The following is a 15723-nucleotide window of genomic DNA, read 5'->3' as shown; positions in this document are numbered from 1 at the left end:
AGCTCTTAGAACTTGCTCCTCCATCCTTTCCTGGCTGCCCACAAGGCCAACGTGTTAGAAACGTCCAAGAAAAGCTTAGCTCCTACCAGTAAACTGCCTACCTTCCTCCTGAATGTAGAAAACCTTAGAGCTGCTGTAGAGAGGAGGAGAAGATGGCGGGGATACTTCCTAAGTGCCAACAGGAGCCGGCAAAAGAAAAAAACGCTCCCCGGGAGCCACGGTTGCAGAGCAGCAGCTCCGTAACACTAGAGCAGCCTCACAAAGGAAAGGACCCAGATGAAAACAAGGGGCGGAGGTCACGAGTCCAGGAACCTGGGAGGACACACCATACGGCCGCAGCAGCAACGAGCCACCAGCCAGCTGGCTGGGAAGCTCGCAGGAGCTATGTTGAGCCGGGAGAGACCAGCTGAAGAGGCGTCTCAGGGAACACCAGGCACCAACCGGGACTGCGGCAAGGAGCTGAAGGGCTTGCCGGGGAAGGCGGCTCAACCCCAACTGCAACAAGTAGGCTTTTTTTTGAGTTTCTATTGTTTAAAGGACTTGTTGTGCCAGCGGCTACACAGAATTGCAGACTCTCAAGTCAGAACAACACGTGCACTTTCATAGATTCATAGATTCATAGATGTTAGGGCCGGAAGGGACCTCAATAGACCATCGAGTCCGACCCCCTGCATAGGCAGGAAAGAGTGCTGGGTCTAGATGACCCCAGCTAGATACTCATCTAACCTCCTCTTGAAGACCCCCAGGGTAGGGGAGAGCACCACCTCCCTTGGGAGCCCGTTCCAGACCTTGGCCACTCGAACTGTGAAGAAGTTCTTCCTAATGTCCAGTCTAAATCTGCTCTCTGCTAGCTTGTGGCCATTGTTTCTTGTAACCCCCGGGGGCGCCTTGGTGAGTAAATCCTCACCAATTCCCTTCTGTGCCCCCGTGATGAACTTAAAGGCAGCCACAAGGTCGCCTCTCAACCTTCTCTTGCGGAGGCTGAAAAGGTCCAGTTTCTCTAGTCTCTCCTCGTAGGGCTTGGCCTGCAAGCCCTTAACCATACGAGTGGCCCTTCTCTGGACCCTCTCCAGGTTATCTGCATCCTTCTTGAAGTGCGGCGCCCAAAACTGCACGCAGTACTCCAACTGCGGTCTGACCAACGCCCGATAGAGGGGAAGTATCACCTCCCTGGACCTATTCGTCATGCATCTGCTGATGCACAATAAAGTGCTGTTAGCTTTTCTGATGGCTTCATCACACTGCCGGCTCGGAGTCCACTAGGACTCCGAGATCCCTTTCTGCTTCCGTGCCACCCAGCAGGTCATTCCCTAGGCTGTAGGTGTGCTGGACATTTTTCCTCCCTAGGTGCAGCACTTTGCATTTCTCCTTGTTGAACTGCATCCTGTTGTTTTCTGCCCACTTGTCCAACCTATCCAGGTCTGCCTGCAGCTGTTCCCTGTCCTCCGGCATGTCCACTTCTCCCCATAGCTTTGTGTCATCTGCAAACTTGGACAGAGTACATTTGACTCCCTCGTCCAAGTCACTGATGAAGACATTAAACAATATCGGTCCAAGGACCGAGCCCTGCGGGACCCAACTGCCCATACCCTTCCAGGTCGAGACCGACCCATCCACCACGACTCTTTGGGTGCGACCCTCTAGCCAATTCGCCACCCACCAGACTGTGTAGTCATCCGCATCACAGCCTCTTAGCTTGGTCACCAGTATGGGGTGGGATACCGTATCGAAGGCCTTCCTGAAGTCTAAGTATACGACATCCACCCCTCCTCCTGTGTCCAGGCGTTTCGTAACCTGGTCATAGAAAGAGACTAGGTTGGTCAGGCACGATCTGCCCGCCACAAACCCGTGCTGGTTTCCCCTCAGCATAATTTGTCCTGCCGGGCTCTCACAAATGTGAGCCTTGATAATTTTTTCAAAGACTTTACCAAGGATGGAGGTGAGACTGACTGGCCTATAGTTGCCCGGGTCCTCCTTCCTCCCCTTTTTGAAAATGGGGACCACGTTAGCCCTTTTCCAGTCTTCTGGGACTTGGCCCGTGCGCCACGAGCGTTCAAATATTCCTGCCAGTGGCTCTGCAATGATGTCGGCCAGTGCCTTCAGCACCCACGGATGGAGCCCATCCGGGCCTGCCGACTTAAAGGCATCCAGTTCTTCCAAATGACTCTGCACCACCTGAGGGTCTACGCATGGCAGTCTGGCGCCTTGCTGCTGCCTCTCTACAACCCCAGTGAGAGACTTGTCGTGCCCCTCGCTTAGGAACACTGAGGCAAAGAACTCGTTGAGGAGTTCAGCCTTGTCCCCCCTGTCTGTCACCAATTGTTTCTGCCCATTTAGCAGGGGTCCTATTCCTCCCTGGGCCTTCCTTTTACTCCCAATATATCTAAAAAACAATTTCTTGTTGTCCTTTACTTGGGTTGCCATCCTCAGCTCCATGGTAGCTTTGGCCCGCCTAACTGCCTCCCTACAAGCACGAGCAGAGGAGGTATATTCATCTTTAGTGATCTCACCCTGTTTCCACTTTTTATGTGCTCCCCTTTTGGCCCTTAGGCTGCCCTGGATTTCTCTGGTCAGCCATGGAAGCCTCCTGGCCCCTTTCCCTTTTTTGCATCGCTTGTGGATCGTCTTGCTTTGTGCCCGAAGGATCGTTTCCTTTAGGCACAGCCACCCTTCTTGGGCTCCCATCCCTTCAAAACTCCTACTCTGCAGTGCGTTCTTGACTAATTGCCTGAGTGCAATGAGATCAGCTTTCCTGAAGTCTAGCACTTTCACCCTACTAGTTACCTTACCCACTCGCCCTCTTATGTTGAATTCTATTATTAGGTGATCACTGTCTCCCAAATGGCTACCGATCTGGAGGTCCCCTCCAAATGGCTCCCAAATGGCTACCGATCATGTCATCTCCCGTTGCCAATACCAGATCCAGTATGGCATTCCCCCTAGTGGGACCGTGTACCTCCTGTGTCAGGTGGAGGTCCTGTACACAGGTTAGAAACCTGCGTGAGCGATGGGACCTTGCTGTCTGCGTCTCCCAGCAGATGTCTGGGTAGTTTAGGTCCCCCATGACTACTGCCTCTTTAGCTTTTATGGTCTCCGAGAGTTACCTCAGCAGCCCTGCATCTATTTCTTCCCCTTGGTGTGGGGGTCTGTAGCAGACCCCTACCACCAAATCCCTTTCTCCTTGCCCCCCCATGTAGCCTAACCCACAATCCTTCTACTTCCTCAACCTCGGATTCTGTCTTGATGAGGGTTGATGTATATTGCTCACTGACATAAAGTGCAACCCCCCCCCCCCCCGACTTTGTCTGACTTCAAGGGGAGTTAGAGAGGATACTGCCCAGAAGGGCTATAGTCCAAGTTCCTGGTCGGGTAGTCTTGGTTTTTCTGACTTGGTAAGGGAGACTGGAAGGAAGACGTACCTGAATTGGACGTGGCCGTCGGATTACCTGGGGATATTTAATGAGCTCCAGGTCTTGTGCCCAGAGATACGTGAGGTCCTAGAATAAAGAACAAGAATTGAATAAATACAAGCTAATTCTGAAAAGAACGAGACCTGCGAGTTTCAGTTTACATGTAGGACTGAATTCCCAGTGTCACTACGAGGGGCTACAAGGGAAGTTTGGAGCCATAGGATTCATTGTCTCTATGTCCTGATGTTTAGTGGTGTCTAGAATTCAATCCTCCTGACACAAGACTTCTTACATCAAGACGTGGCAGACGATAGTCAGGGTCACCATATCCCCGCATCTGACTGCTGGACATTCGACCTAATCTAGAGGGCTTCGAGCAGTCACACCTTCTTTCAATAGTCCAACAATCCTCACAGCGGCTCATGCTACATCTTCAGCATTTGCAATCCCAGGCACTTGCTCTCATAATAATGTCCCATGCTTGATGTACTAGTGTGTACCAGCCACCCACTGGTCACATGAGTTCCACCTACCCAAACTACCAGATCTTCCACTTTCCTCTCTCTTCATGGGCCACCTTCCCACTATTAATCAAGAAAACACCTTCAGACCGTCGTATGCGCTCTGTATCAGCTCTACACAACATTGGCTTGTATCTACCCTCCCACTCTATGCCACAAAACACACGACATATACAGCACATTACACGGATCTTGTTTCCTTGCTTAACATCAGGCTGAGACACACTCCCACTTCGATACTATCAGATACCCACCACGGACCTTCCCCTGTACAAACACCAACCTCAGACACAAGCCAGCCTCAGCTAAAGTGCTCTAAGCACCAGCTGCTCTCCTTAAACCACCTTAGTGAAACACAAATATCACAGGAACTGGTTTTTCTGTTCAGCAGACTGAAAGGCAGAGAAGGGGAGTGCACACATTCACTAAAGGACTCAGTAACACAATTCAGAATGGAGCCAGAGCCCAGACGCTGTATCGCCACCTGAGCCAGGTTCTCTATCCCAATCCCCCTGACACCCCAGTCTACCCCTCTGCTCCACCAACAAATGGAGAGGACAGGGGACTGGGGGTTCAAGAGCCCAAGTCCACCAAACTCTGCAAGCCCCTGCACTAGACTCCTTGTTTCCTTCACCACTACACCCCCATGCCCCCTCCCCGAGAGACATCCTACCACACCACCACACCCCCACCACTGCCCTCCCCGCACTCCCACTCTCGAGCCCATGTCAGTAAGGGAGAGGGTTTGGGGGAGGGGGGAACGGGAGCGGAGCAGCACTGGCAGCATCCTCCGTTCCTCTGCCCTGTGGGGGGAGGCGGAAAGGGGCAGCAAAGTCACCGATTGCGACAGCCTCGTGGAGATTTCCAAGTGCTCCAGCCAAGGGCCACTGCAGGGGCCGTGCAATGTCCTGCGGTGGTTCCCTTTTTGAAACAGCCCCAAGCCAGCTATGCCTGGAGACATTTCAAATGTCATGTCTGCCTGCACCTTAAGACTGAGATGCATTGTGTCATGCGTGACTTGATCTGAGTGCTCTCCACCTCGTGCATGTGCTTATATTTTAGCTGTGGAATATCAAACCGATCCAGAAGATGTTCCATACTTCAGGAGCTATTCTCTCTGATAACGGGAAGGAGCATTTTCACAGCATACAAGTTTTACGCTATGTCCACAAAATTGCCCACAGCTTACCCTGTGAGAGCACGTGTCAAAGTGCACACGTTCTAGATCAAGGATTGGTAGTCGGGGTGCCCCAGGGGACCTTTCAAGGGTGCCACAGAGGATGTCTCCAGATCACAGCTGGTAGTCATCTCTAGCAGCAGTCCTCTGGGCAGCAGGCACCAAAGAGGTGTTACTTTTAATCTATGGTGTTGGTGTGCAACAAATGGCAATGAGTTGTGATGCAAAGAAGCACCCCATTTTTGTAGCTATGGAAACGAATGACAAAAGTCTCTGTGAATAAAGACAGCATCCTTTGCAACTGCCTCCTCAGCAATCATCAAACTCAGCACTTTGCATTCAGAATGGGGCCTCAACCCTCCGCCTCAGGATGTCTCCAAATACAACTGGTTTCTGATCAAACAGGACGGTCGTGGGGGACGGCCAAATTCTGACGGCTTCTCAAAGTCTGCAACAACTTCCGATCTGGATGGGTAAAGACAGCCCCGCCGGTACTAGCTCAATTTGCCATGTGGTTGTGATGTTGAAAGAGTAATTGGTTTTCTTACCAGTTAGGCTACAAATGGACATGGTGAGTTTGGAAAGGGTTCTTCAAAAGGGAGGATAACATCTAGGATTTTGAAATGGAGGAGGTCCCAGAGTGGGCAGACAGGGGTACAACTACTCATTTTTGCCCCCGGGGCATAGAAGGGAGGGTGGGTTGTGCGTGGGGGAGACCGAGCAGTGGATGGTCTTACCCGCTCCTGGCCTGCCTGCTGCAGCCGCAGCTGCTGCCGCCACACAGCGTCCCAGGCCCTTGACTCTGCTGTGGCAAACATCTGCTGCCCTGTCTGGCTGCCTGCTTCGGGCCTCAGCTCCTGCGTGCGGCAGTGCTCGAGGCAGGATGGCAGAGGGATGCATCTCCATCCTTGTCCCTCCTCCTGAGATGCCCTGTTGAGGAGTTCAAAACCAAGTTAATTGGAAATTATTTCTTCTACTGGTGTAAGGAGCAAAGGTGATTAGGTGCTAAGCACATCTACACCGTTCGAAGTAAAACCAAAATAAAACAGAGAGAAAAAAAGAGAAAAGAATTCAAAATGCATTTGTGCCGTTTCTTTGTATGCATAAAGCGTGGCCCGATGAGCGTGCACAAACTGCGGAAAGAACAATGGGGAAGATCCTAAAGTTAAAATTGAATAAATGTATGTCCTTACTTTAAGTTCAAAAGCATGCCGTCATGGAGACATGGACCGTGAGCACACTGGCACAGAGCCATACCTCTTCACAAAAAAAGGAAGCAGGAAGGCAAGAAGAAAAGTGTTATGATATTAAGTAGGAAGTTTTAGGAGACCGTTTGCATCAACTCATTTAGAAACTGGAAATTGAAATCCAGGAGAAGCCGACAGAGCGGGTCCAGCCCCTGCACCAGGCAGGACAAGACACCGGGGCTCAAGCCACCGCGGCGAGGTGACCGTCCCGTCTGCTCCTGAAGATTTCCAGGGGAGGTGACTGCACCCCTCAGGGTCACAGTCAGGGCGGCCAGGATCTGGAACCAGCTGCCAAGGGGAGCGGTGCTGGCTCCTACCTCGGAGGTCTTTCCAAGGAGCCTGGATAACAACTAGCTGGGTCAGATGAGCTTCAGCTTACCAGGGCTCATATGAGCCCAGTATTCATTCCTGCCCAGGCAGGGGGTCGGACTCGATGATCTGCTCGGGGCCCTTCCCACCCTGCATCTATGAACCACCACTGCGGGGAGTTTATTCCAGCTGGACACCCAATTAAATGCATAGAAATACATTTTTAAAATAGATTAAAGCAGGAAACTTGTAAGAGAAACAGTGCATCGATGGGACTACTAAGGCATTAAAGGAGAAGAAGACCCCAAAGAAGACCCTTCAAGGCTATCATCCAACACAAAACACTTTAATAATCAGGGTTTGGTTATGTAAATCCCCCAGAGTCAATGGACGGCAACCAATGAGACTGGAAGCAGAATTTCGGGGTCAGTTCAATTACCAAAAAAAGCCAACAGAAAAACTGGTATCGCTGGGTTGAGCGCTTGGCCCTTTTCCTCAGCGCTCAACCAGGGCAAAGTTAGCAGCAATAGCATCTTCTCCTTCCCTAGAGTAAAGAGGGGAATGGAAGTGAAGTAAGGCGTCGTTGCGTGTCTGCGGGCCTCGGGGCTCGGTCTTTCTGCACGAGCTCTCTCCGAATCCTGCGTGGAGTATATTGCCTTTTCTGGCCCTGCTCCAGCGCTCACTGCACCGCTATGCGCAGAGACCTGGCTGGGCCGTCTCCTTTCCAGCGCAGCTCCCTGCCCTTCCCCTCCCCTCCCCTCAGCACTGCATTCTTCAATTCACACCTGAATCTCTCAAATTAGACAGGGCAAAATGAGTGTGTGACAGTGAGAATTGGCATCTCTATTTGATTTACCTTCCTCTCTTTCCAAAGGATCCCATATTTTTCTCCCGGGATAAAAGACTGTCCAGTCTTCTGTAGCTGTATGAAAGAAATATTGAAGAGCAAGTTGAAACCACAACCAGTCATTCCCAGTTACTTGATGTCTGGAGCGAGGGACAGCATCATGGCCGGGGGGCAGGGTACTGCAGTTTGGGGTGAGGGGCACTGGCAGGCTGGGGTCAGTGGGTTGGGGGTGAGGGGCAGCAGCAGGGCTGGCGGGGGCTGTGGCTTGGCACTGAGGGGCAACAGCATGGGCAGGGACAGGGCACTGGCATGTCTCTGCCCCCCACTGTCATATCCCCCGCCCCCCCTCCGCCATGTGACAGGTGTCCTGCATTTTGGACCTGGAAATATGGAAACCCTAAAGCAACCATCCGCATCCTCACTGCCTGCTCCGCTGCACCCCTCACCTTGCCTGCCCAGCCAAATAGCATCGCTCCAAGCACTCCCCCCGCCTCCCCATGTCAGGCCAGCACACCTCGTCTTCAGCCCTTGGCTTGTACTGAAGCGGACTGAAGTCATGTTTAGGAAAGAAACGAAAGCATAAAAGTGACAATTCCCCCAGCCACAAGTCACCCACCCCTAGGACCCCCCAAGTGTGGGTGCAAACACCCCCTCGTTTGCCCACACTTACCCTTGCGGTCAGGGTGACACCAAGGACACAGGTGTGACCTGACTCCAAGCAGTGTTGGCTCGGGAGCAGTCCAACTGCTGTGCGCGTCTCCAGGAGCCGCACGGCGACGAGCCGGTTCTAGAAGGGGCCATTGTGATGCGCGTCACCTTCTCCGGGTCTCCCCGCGTGCACGTCTCGGCCGTGTCCGGCCGCACCGCTGCATCAGCCTCCAGGTGTGAGACAGGGCTGGGCTTGCACGCGGCCTGATGGTGCTCACAAGGAGGGACTTCGCACAGGACTGGCCCCTGCCAGGGTTTCCCTCCAGGGCACTGTGACAGCGGGTGAGGAAAGGGACTCCAACACCAGGTCCTAACGAACACCATTTCTTGTCTGTGCACAAGAACAGACGGCCCAGGTCTGTCTCACACATGCTCCCTGCTGTGACTCTAACCTCTATTTCTGGAGGCCGGGGGCTCCCGCTGCTCCGAGCTCTGCACTGGGGAATACACTGTATTACTTGCTGCCTACTGTCGGCCCTTTGACCGTGTGGGTCCTCCCAGTGTCTCAGCGTTGCACCGCTTTCATGGGCAACTTCCCCCAGTTTCTCTTCAAGCCTTTTCCCTTTCTGGAGGGAGAACTGTTTAACCAGATCCGTGCCCTGGATCTCCCTCTTCTGCCTTTGGTCAAACAGCCCTTGCACCAGAGCTGCGGCTGAAGAGGCTCTTTCATGGATATCATGTGCTTACTGCACCTCGAGGTAGTGCTCCTTCTCTGCCATCCTCATTTTACCTTTCCTGCCTGGTTCCTTAACCATAACCGCGCTATCTCTTTCGTTTTAGATGAACGGATTGGAAGACGGACGGATCTTGGTTGAACGACTGTGTTGTGAGATTAGTCCTCGAGAGCTCGATGTCTTCAAATCCCTGAGCGGTGGCCATGGAGAGGACGGAGACGTGTCCTGTTTTCTTCAACCACAGAAACAGACTCAGAGGAAATCAAGAATTGCAGCAGGGGACATTTAGGTTCGATACAAGTCCTTTCGCACTATATGAGGGCGATTTTTTCAGGTTTTTTTGAGCACGGAAAGGGGCTACCCGGAGAGTTGTGCAATCTCCATGCTTGCCAAGGCGTGAGAGCAGGGTTGATGCTTGGCTGGCCGAGTTTGTAGGGGTGATCCCGCCTCGAGCAGGGGTGACTGGATGGCCCCGACGCCTCTTCCAGTCCCGGGTTTGATGATTCGATGCCCTCTCGGTGTGCTACTAAAGGGACAGGAGCAGCAGCATAAGAAGATCAGATCAAACCCCTTTTGTCACAGAAGACCCTGCTGGGCTGGGGGTGGGAGGCACATGCCCCCCTCTTCTCCCTGCTACCAATCCCCCCTCCCCCATTATGGCTAATACACACACACTCACACACAGGCGTGCACACAGACAGGCACACACTCTACTTAGCACAGGGGCGATGTGTGGGGGTGCACACAGGTGCACATGCGCCCCCTGAGCGTGGCGGTGCACCCCCTACTAAAAGGCACTGCCCACACTGCTGGCAAGGTCTGTGGGTGGTCGCTGCCCCCTGTCCAGCGCTCGCCACCTCCCCCCACCCCCCGACCGATGCCAGCACCAGTGCCGTCTGAGGGAGCTCCCGCTTAGCCCCGCCACTCTCCCACTACCACTGCCCCGCTCCCGTCGCCGCTGTGGGCACGTGTCCTTCATGACGCACCATCTCTCTGCACATGGGCACGCAGGCACAAGCATATTCTCCCTGCCATGAACACACACACATACACACAGGCACACGCATGCACAGACACATGCACACAGAGACAGAGACGTGCTCTGCACGTGCACACATTAACACGCTCTCCATGCCATTAACACAGATGCATGCACACGCACACACATAGACAGACATATGCACACATGTAGGCAGGCATGCACTCTACACACTCACTCTCTGCACATGGACACGCAGACACAAATACACTCTCCCTGCCATGAACACAGACACACATGCACAGACAGGCATGTGAACATGCAGAGAGGAGCACACGCACAAACACGTGTGCACATGCATACACACATGCACACAGACACATGCACATATGCATGCACGCATGCACACACACTCATGCAGGCACTCACATGCACACAGATACGTAGACATGCAGACTCATGAACAGACACATGGAGGTACATATGAATGCACACAGACATCCCTTAGCCTGACGAAGGGTTTTTGAGCCCGAAAGCTTGCTTAATAACTAGTCTCCAACTATTTGGGTTGGTTTCATAAAAGATATCCAATTCACCCAAGGAACCTTGCTTGCCTGGGTCCTTAGACCAACACAGCTTCAGCCTACACCCCCACAAACATACACGCACACACATGCACACATGCACGCACAGGCACATGCACGCACACACACATGCACACAGACACATTCACATACGCACACAGACATGCACACATGCACACAGACATTCACACACATGCACAGACATGAAAGAACATACATGGATGCACAAACACATACACACAGACACGCACAGACACATGCATGTACACATGCACACACATAGATACATACACCTGCACACACATGTGTGCAGAAACCCAGAAGCACACTCGTGCATGCAGACTTGTGCGTGCACACCTAAGCATGTACAGGTGCACATGCACACACACATGCACACAGACACATGCATGTGTATGCATGCAGACATGCACGCACATACATGTAGGCACACAGACGCGTGCATGCACACACGTATGCATGCATGCAGACATATGCAAGCAGGCAGACACATGTAAGCACAAGCTCATGTATGCAGATGCATGCATGCACAACACACATGCACACACGTGCATGCAGACATGCACATGTGCACACAGACACATGCATGCACATACATGCACGTGCACAGACACACCTGCACACACACAGATATGTGCCTGCACACAAACACATGGACGCGCACACATGCATGCATGCAGACATGTACACGTGTGTACGCAGACATGCATACATACGAATGCAGACAGACATGCATGCACAAACACATGTATGCACACACACACGCGCGCGCGCGCGCGCACAGGATCCCGCCTGGCCCTGGGGCAGGCTGGGCTGCGCAGTGGGGGGAAGGGCCGGAGCCCCCGGGGGTCCGGGGAAGAGCCCGGCAGCGTCCTGTGCTCGGAGGGGGGCTCCTCCAGCCCCTCCTCAGCCACGTGAAGGTAGGAGACTGGGGGGTCAGGTGCTAAGGCCCCCTCTCGTAGCCCTGCCTGCCTGGACTTTACAGCCAGCACACGACCGCACCATAAAACCCAGCTGCACTGAGGGGTCGCTGCATCCAGTGCTCCCCTGGGCTGGGCTGGGCTGGAGAGCAGGTCCCTGCCGGCTTTCCTGGATGCGCATCGGGGGAACGACGCCTGTACTTCGCCACCTACTTATTCCTGTTCACCTGACGGCTCGTAGTTCCCGAGTGGTTTGCAGGACAGCACCTCCTTCCATCCAGCCCCTTTCCGTGGATGTCCAAACGTCCCTGCCCTTCTCTTCCGCAAGTGGGTTTCTCTAACCCGGGGTTTTCTCCCCCTCCTTTTGGACACTGAAGCCTGTCAGGTTCCTCCCAGAAGAAAGGTGCAGGGAAAGACTCTGGATCTGCAGATAAAAAGTGGATCGGTTTTCTAGGATGAACCTGCGCCGTACTCTGGCTTGTCCTTTGTAGCTAGGTTGGGCTGGTGTAAATGGCAATCGCCTCTTCCTGGATCCGTATTGAAGTGCAGTGTCCCTCCAGATCCTCCTTGTGAGAGATCCTTCAGGTGAGGAGTTCCTCGGTTTATCCCTGGCAGCCAAGTGTTTCTCTTTTCCTTTCCTTTCCTTTCCTTTCCTTTCCTTTTCCCAGGCTGGGAGGGGTTTGCAAGCCTGGCTTGGTAAAAATCAACCAGAAGCTGTGCAGGATTTTAGCAGTGATGACTTGAAACCACGGGGGGAGGAAGGGGAAGGTGGTAAGCCTCAGAGCCAGTCCCGGGACGGCCCTGCCTGAGCCTCAGCGCCCCCCAGCACAGAAAGGACGGTCCCCAGGCGCCCGGCCTCAGCTGCAGCAGAGCAGCGCGCACAGGGAGCAGGGGCCTGCTTCCCCACGTCTGCTCCCACCAAGTCACACACGTGCTTTCCCCCACACTCGGGGCCCTGCTTGAGCCCGGCCTCACGCAGGTGGAGCCTGGGGTGGGGGCAGCTGGGAGCTCAGAGCCCTAGCAAGTGCTAACAAGGGGGTCCAGCCCCGCAGGCCAGGGCACGGCCCCTGCTCCTGCCCCACGGATCCAGCCCCAGGAGCCGCTCCTGTTTCCACATGGCCTTGGATGTAGCCTGGACCGGAGCCACATCCCGGGCCAAGGACAGGCGCTGTGTCCGGGCAGCACCCACGTGTCGGGGGGGCCGTGGCACCGGGCAGCAGCACCAGGGCCCAAAGCTGCTCGTGCCAAGGGGCACTGGGCTGGGCTGGGGCCGGCTGCAGGGCTGGGCGTCCCCGCTTGCAGGGGCAGGACTGAGCCCAGGACCGTGCTGGGGAGCTGCCACATGGTGCCAGACCCAGGAGGCCCTTGCCCGGCTGCTGGGCGCTGCCTCCCCAGGGCAGCGGGGGAGAGGCCCCCCGGCCGTGGGGGTGGGCACGAGGCAGGGGCTGCCCGGCGTGGGGCTGGGGGTGCCCCAGGCCAGCTGTGCACAGACCAAGAGGGCAAGGGGCAGCCAGGCCCAGCTTCCCCTCACCCAACCACACACCTCTCCCCTGGGTCCGGACTCCCTCGGCCCTTGCACATGCAGGGCACACACCTTCTCTTCTCCAGGCCTGGACTACCCCGCCTCTTGCACACTCAGATCACACACCTTCTCTCCCCCAGGCCTGGACTCCCATGCCCCTTGCACACCCCTCCACATGAGCACAGAGCCCTGCTCCTCCTCTCCAGCCTCAGTTTCCCCAGGAGCAGGGGGTGGTGCCGGCGCAGTGGGGCTTGCACTGGGGGCAGCAGGAGCAGGCGGAGGTGACGGTCTGGTGCCCAACCCCTGGCCTCTCCCTCAGCTGCCCTTCCCCTCCCTCGGCCCCACTGTCCAGTTGCACCCACTCAGGGGCAGTCTGTGGGGGAGGGGGTGGGTGTGCACCTGTCCAACCTCCTGCACGGGGTGTGCATGTGTGTGTGCTTGCCGTCCTGCATGTGGGGGGGTTGCCCATCCTCCTGCACAGGGGTATGCACATGTGTGCCTTCCTGCACGGGGGGTATATGCATGCACACATGCATCCTTTCTGCACAGGGTGTGCATGTGTGTATATGCCCACCCTCCTGCATAGGGGGTGGGGTGCACACTGTCCTGCATCATGGGGTGGGCGTGTGTGCACACCCTTCCCAGACTGCTGGAGGTGGTGAGCTGGGGCAGAGAGGGGGAGCAGGGCCAGTCTTCCCCTGAAGTGGGGCATGATTTCTACCTGGCATCTCCTGAGTTCATCTTCTGCCACGCAGCTCCAGCAGGGCACTACCAGCCCACTCCTCCTCCTCTTCAGCCTCAGTTTCCCCTGCTGCAGCTGGAGCCCATTGCTCCTAGTCCTGTCCCTGACAGCCACAGAGAAATGCCTGTCTCCATCTTCTCTGTCGTTGCCCCAAGACTGGGGTCAAACCCCGCTCAGTCTTCTCTTCTCCAGACTCAATCCCCTGAGCTCTTCCAGCCTCTGTCCACCTGCCCACCTCCTTCTGGAAGTGCGGGGTCCCGAACCGGACACAGGACTCCAGGGGAGTCTCCCCAGTGCTGGGGGATCCCTGCCTTTGGTTTGCAAGGGGCGCTCCTCCTCATGCTGCTCAGGAGGATGCTGATTTCTTTTACCACCAAAGCACACGGCTGGCTCGGATCCAGCCCACGGCCCCTGGTTCCCCCCACCTCATCTCTGCAGGGCTACAGCCTGGCTATGCGTTCCTCAGGCGGGATTGGTGAGTGCAATTATTCCCTCCCAAGTGTGGGGTTTTGCACTGGTCGCCCACGACTCAGTTTTCCTACTTTATTGGCCACGGGATCCTGATCTGAGTGGAATGGGCCAGGAACGCATTTGAATGTGAATTGTATAAATGGGACTGACACCACAACAGGCTCCATGTGAACTGTTACCACACAGGAAAGAGACCTGGGAGTGATTGTGGAGAGTTCAATAAGAGCATCAGCTCCATGCCCAGCCACCGTGAAGAAAGCAATGGAAAATGTGAGTGCTGATGAGGAAGGGAATTGTGAACAAGATCGAAAGCATCACGATGCCCCTTTATGAACCCATGGTGCACCCACACCTCGAATCCTGTGCCCAGGTCTGGTCCCCGCACGTCCAGCAGGATCTAGGGGAACTGGAGCAGGTCCAGAGACAACGGTACGGAGGGCCTTCCCTACGAGCAGGGACTAACGAGACCGGGTCTGCTCAGGTCAGCGTCCCCCAAGGTGCTGTTCTCGGACCCGGACTCTTCAATGTCTTCATAGACGACCTGGACACCCATCCCCCTACCCCATGACAGCCCCGTCCTGCTCCCAGGGTTAGCAACAACCTCTGGATTGTGGTGGATCATTTAGGAAGGGAAGGGGCTGGGAAGTCACACAGAGATCTGCCCTGGAAAGGTTGTGGGCCCAGGTCTGTTCCCACTGCACAGCTCGGGAGAGGACACAGAGATCAACCGCAGCGGGGGCACGTCCAGTTCTGGGCTGTAGTAGCAGGGAATGCATGAGAGAGAATCCAGCGAAGGGGAGGAGGGCAGGGGAGCAGCACGCACCCCGTGGGGCACAGCTCTGCACAGGCGGAGAAGCAAAACAGGCCAAAAAGGCTCCGGGGGTGGCAGAAGCAGCTCCTTGCAGACCCCACTGGGCATGGGCAGGTCTGGGAGAGGGGTGATGTGGTGGTGAGGAAAGGCGAGGTCAGGGAGGAGGGTAGGGAATGCACTCCTCCCTGCAACTCAGGGCTCATACACCAGACCCCTGGACCAGGAGGAAGGAGAAAGCTGGGAGGCAGCGAAGAAAAGTGCCCGGGTGTCACTTGAAGTCAGCTGTGTGGGGGAGGGCAGCCTAGCGTGAACGCACTTCTTCCCCTGGGAGTACTGTTAGAGACTGATGGGGAATGCACAGGCTCCGAGGCTGATGCAATGATCACCTCCTCCTCCGCTCCTTCCCCTCCATCGGGCTGACCTCTGCCTGAGGCGTTTCCTCTTCACCCCCTTCCCCCACAATGACACCTTGGGGGCCAGCCTCTGGGCTCGGGACTCCCGCTGTGCCCTACAAGGGACAAAGCCTGGGGGACCTCCTTCTGCAGCCCACCAGCATGAGGGTGCTTGTCTGAACGCAGCCCTGCTGGGTGCTGAGCAGGCACACATCTCCAAGCCCTTCCTGCACTGCCGGCACAACTAGGGATGCTTCTGGGTGTGGATGTGCCGGTTCCAGGCTGGGTGGGAGAGGCGGGTGACGCCTTTCCAATACTCAGAGCACCCATGTCACTTCTCCCTGTGACATGCACCGGTGCTCGGCACAGGCTGCAGGAGTAGGTGAAGCTC

The 15723-nt window shown here is 55.4% G+C and overlaps 1 long non-coding RNA gene across 1 annotated transcript; it reads right to left on the bottom strand.

The window, feature by feature from the left end:
• Positions 1–5754: 5754 nt before the first annotated feature.
• Positions 5755–8374, bottom strand: LOC132250299 (uncharacterized). Its single transcript, XR_009461978.1, has 3 exons — positions 8182–8374; positions 7521–7586; positions 5755–6038 (listed from the first exon to the last, which is right to left on the bottom strand). It is a non-coding gene; the product is annotated as an uncharacterized LOC132250299 (long non-coding RNA).
• Between the last annotated feature and the right edge of the window lie 7349 nt (positions 8375–15723).

Source organism: Alligator mississippiensis, chromosome 1, assembly GCF_030867095.1.
Source record: "Alligator mississippiensis isolate rAllMis1 chromosome 1, rAllMis1, whole genome shotgun sequence".
NCBI lineage: Eukaryota > Metazoa > Chordata > Crocodylia > Alligatoridae > Alligator > Alligator mississippiensis.
The sequence above is the reverse complement of the archived record's forward strand: the minus strand, read 5'-3'. Positions and strand labels throughout refer to the sequence as shown.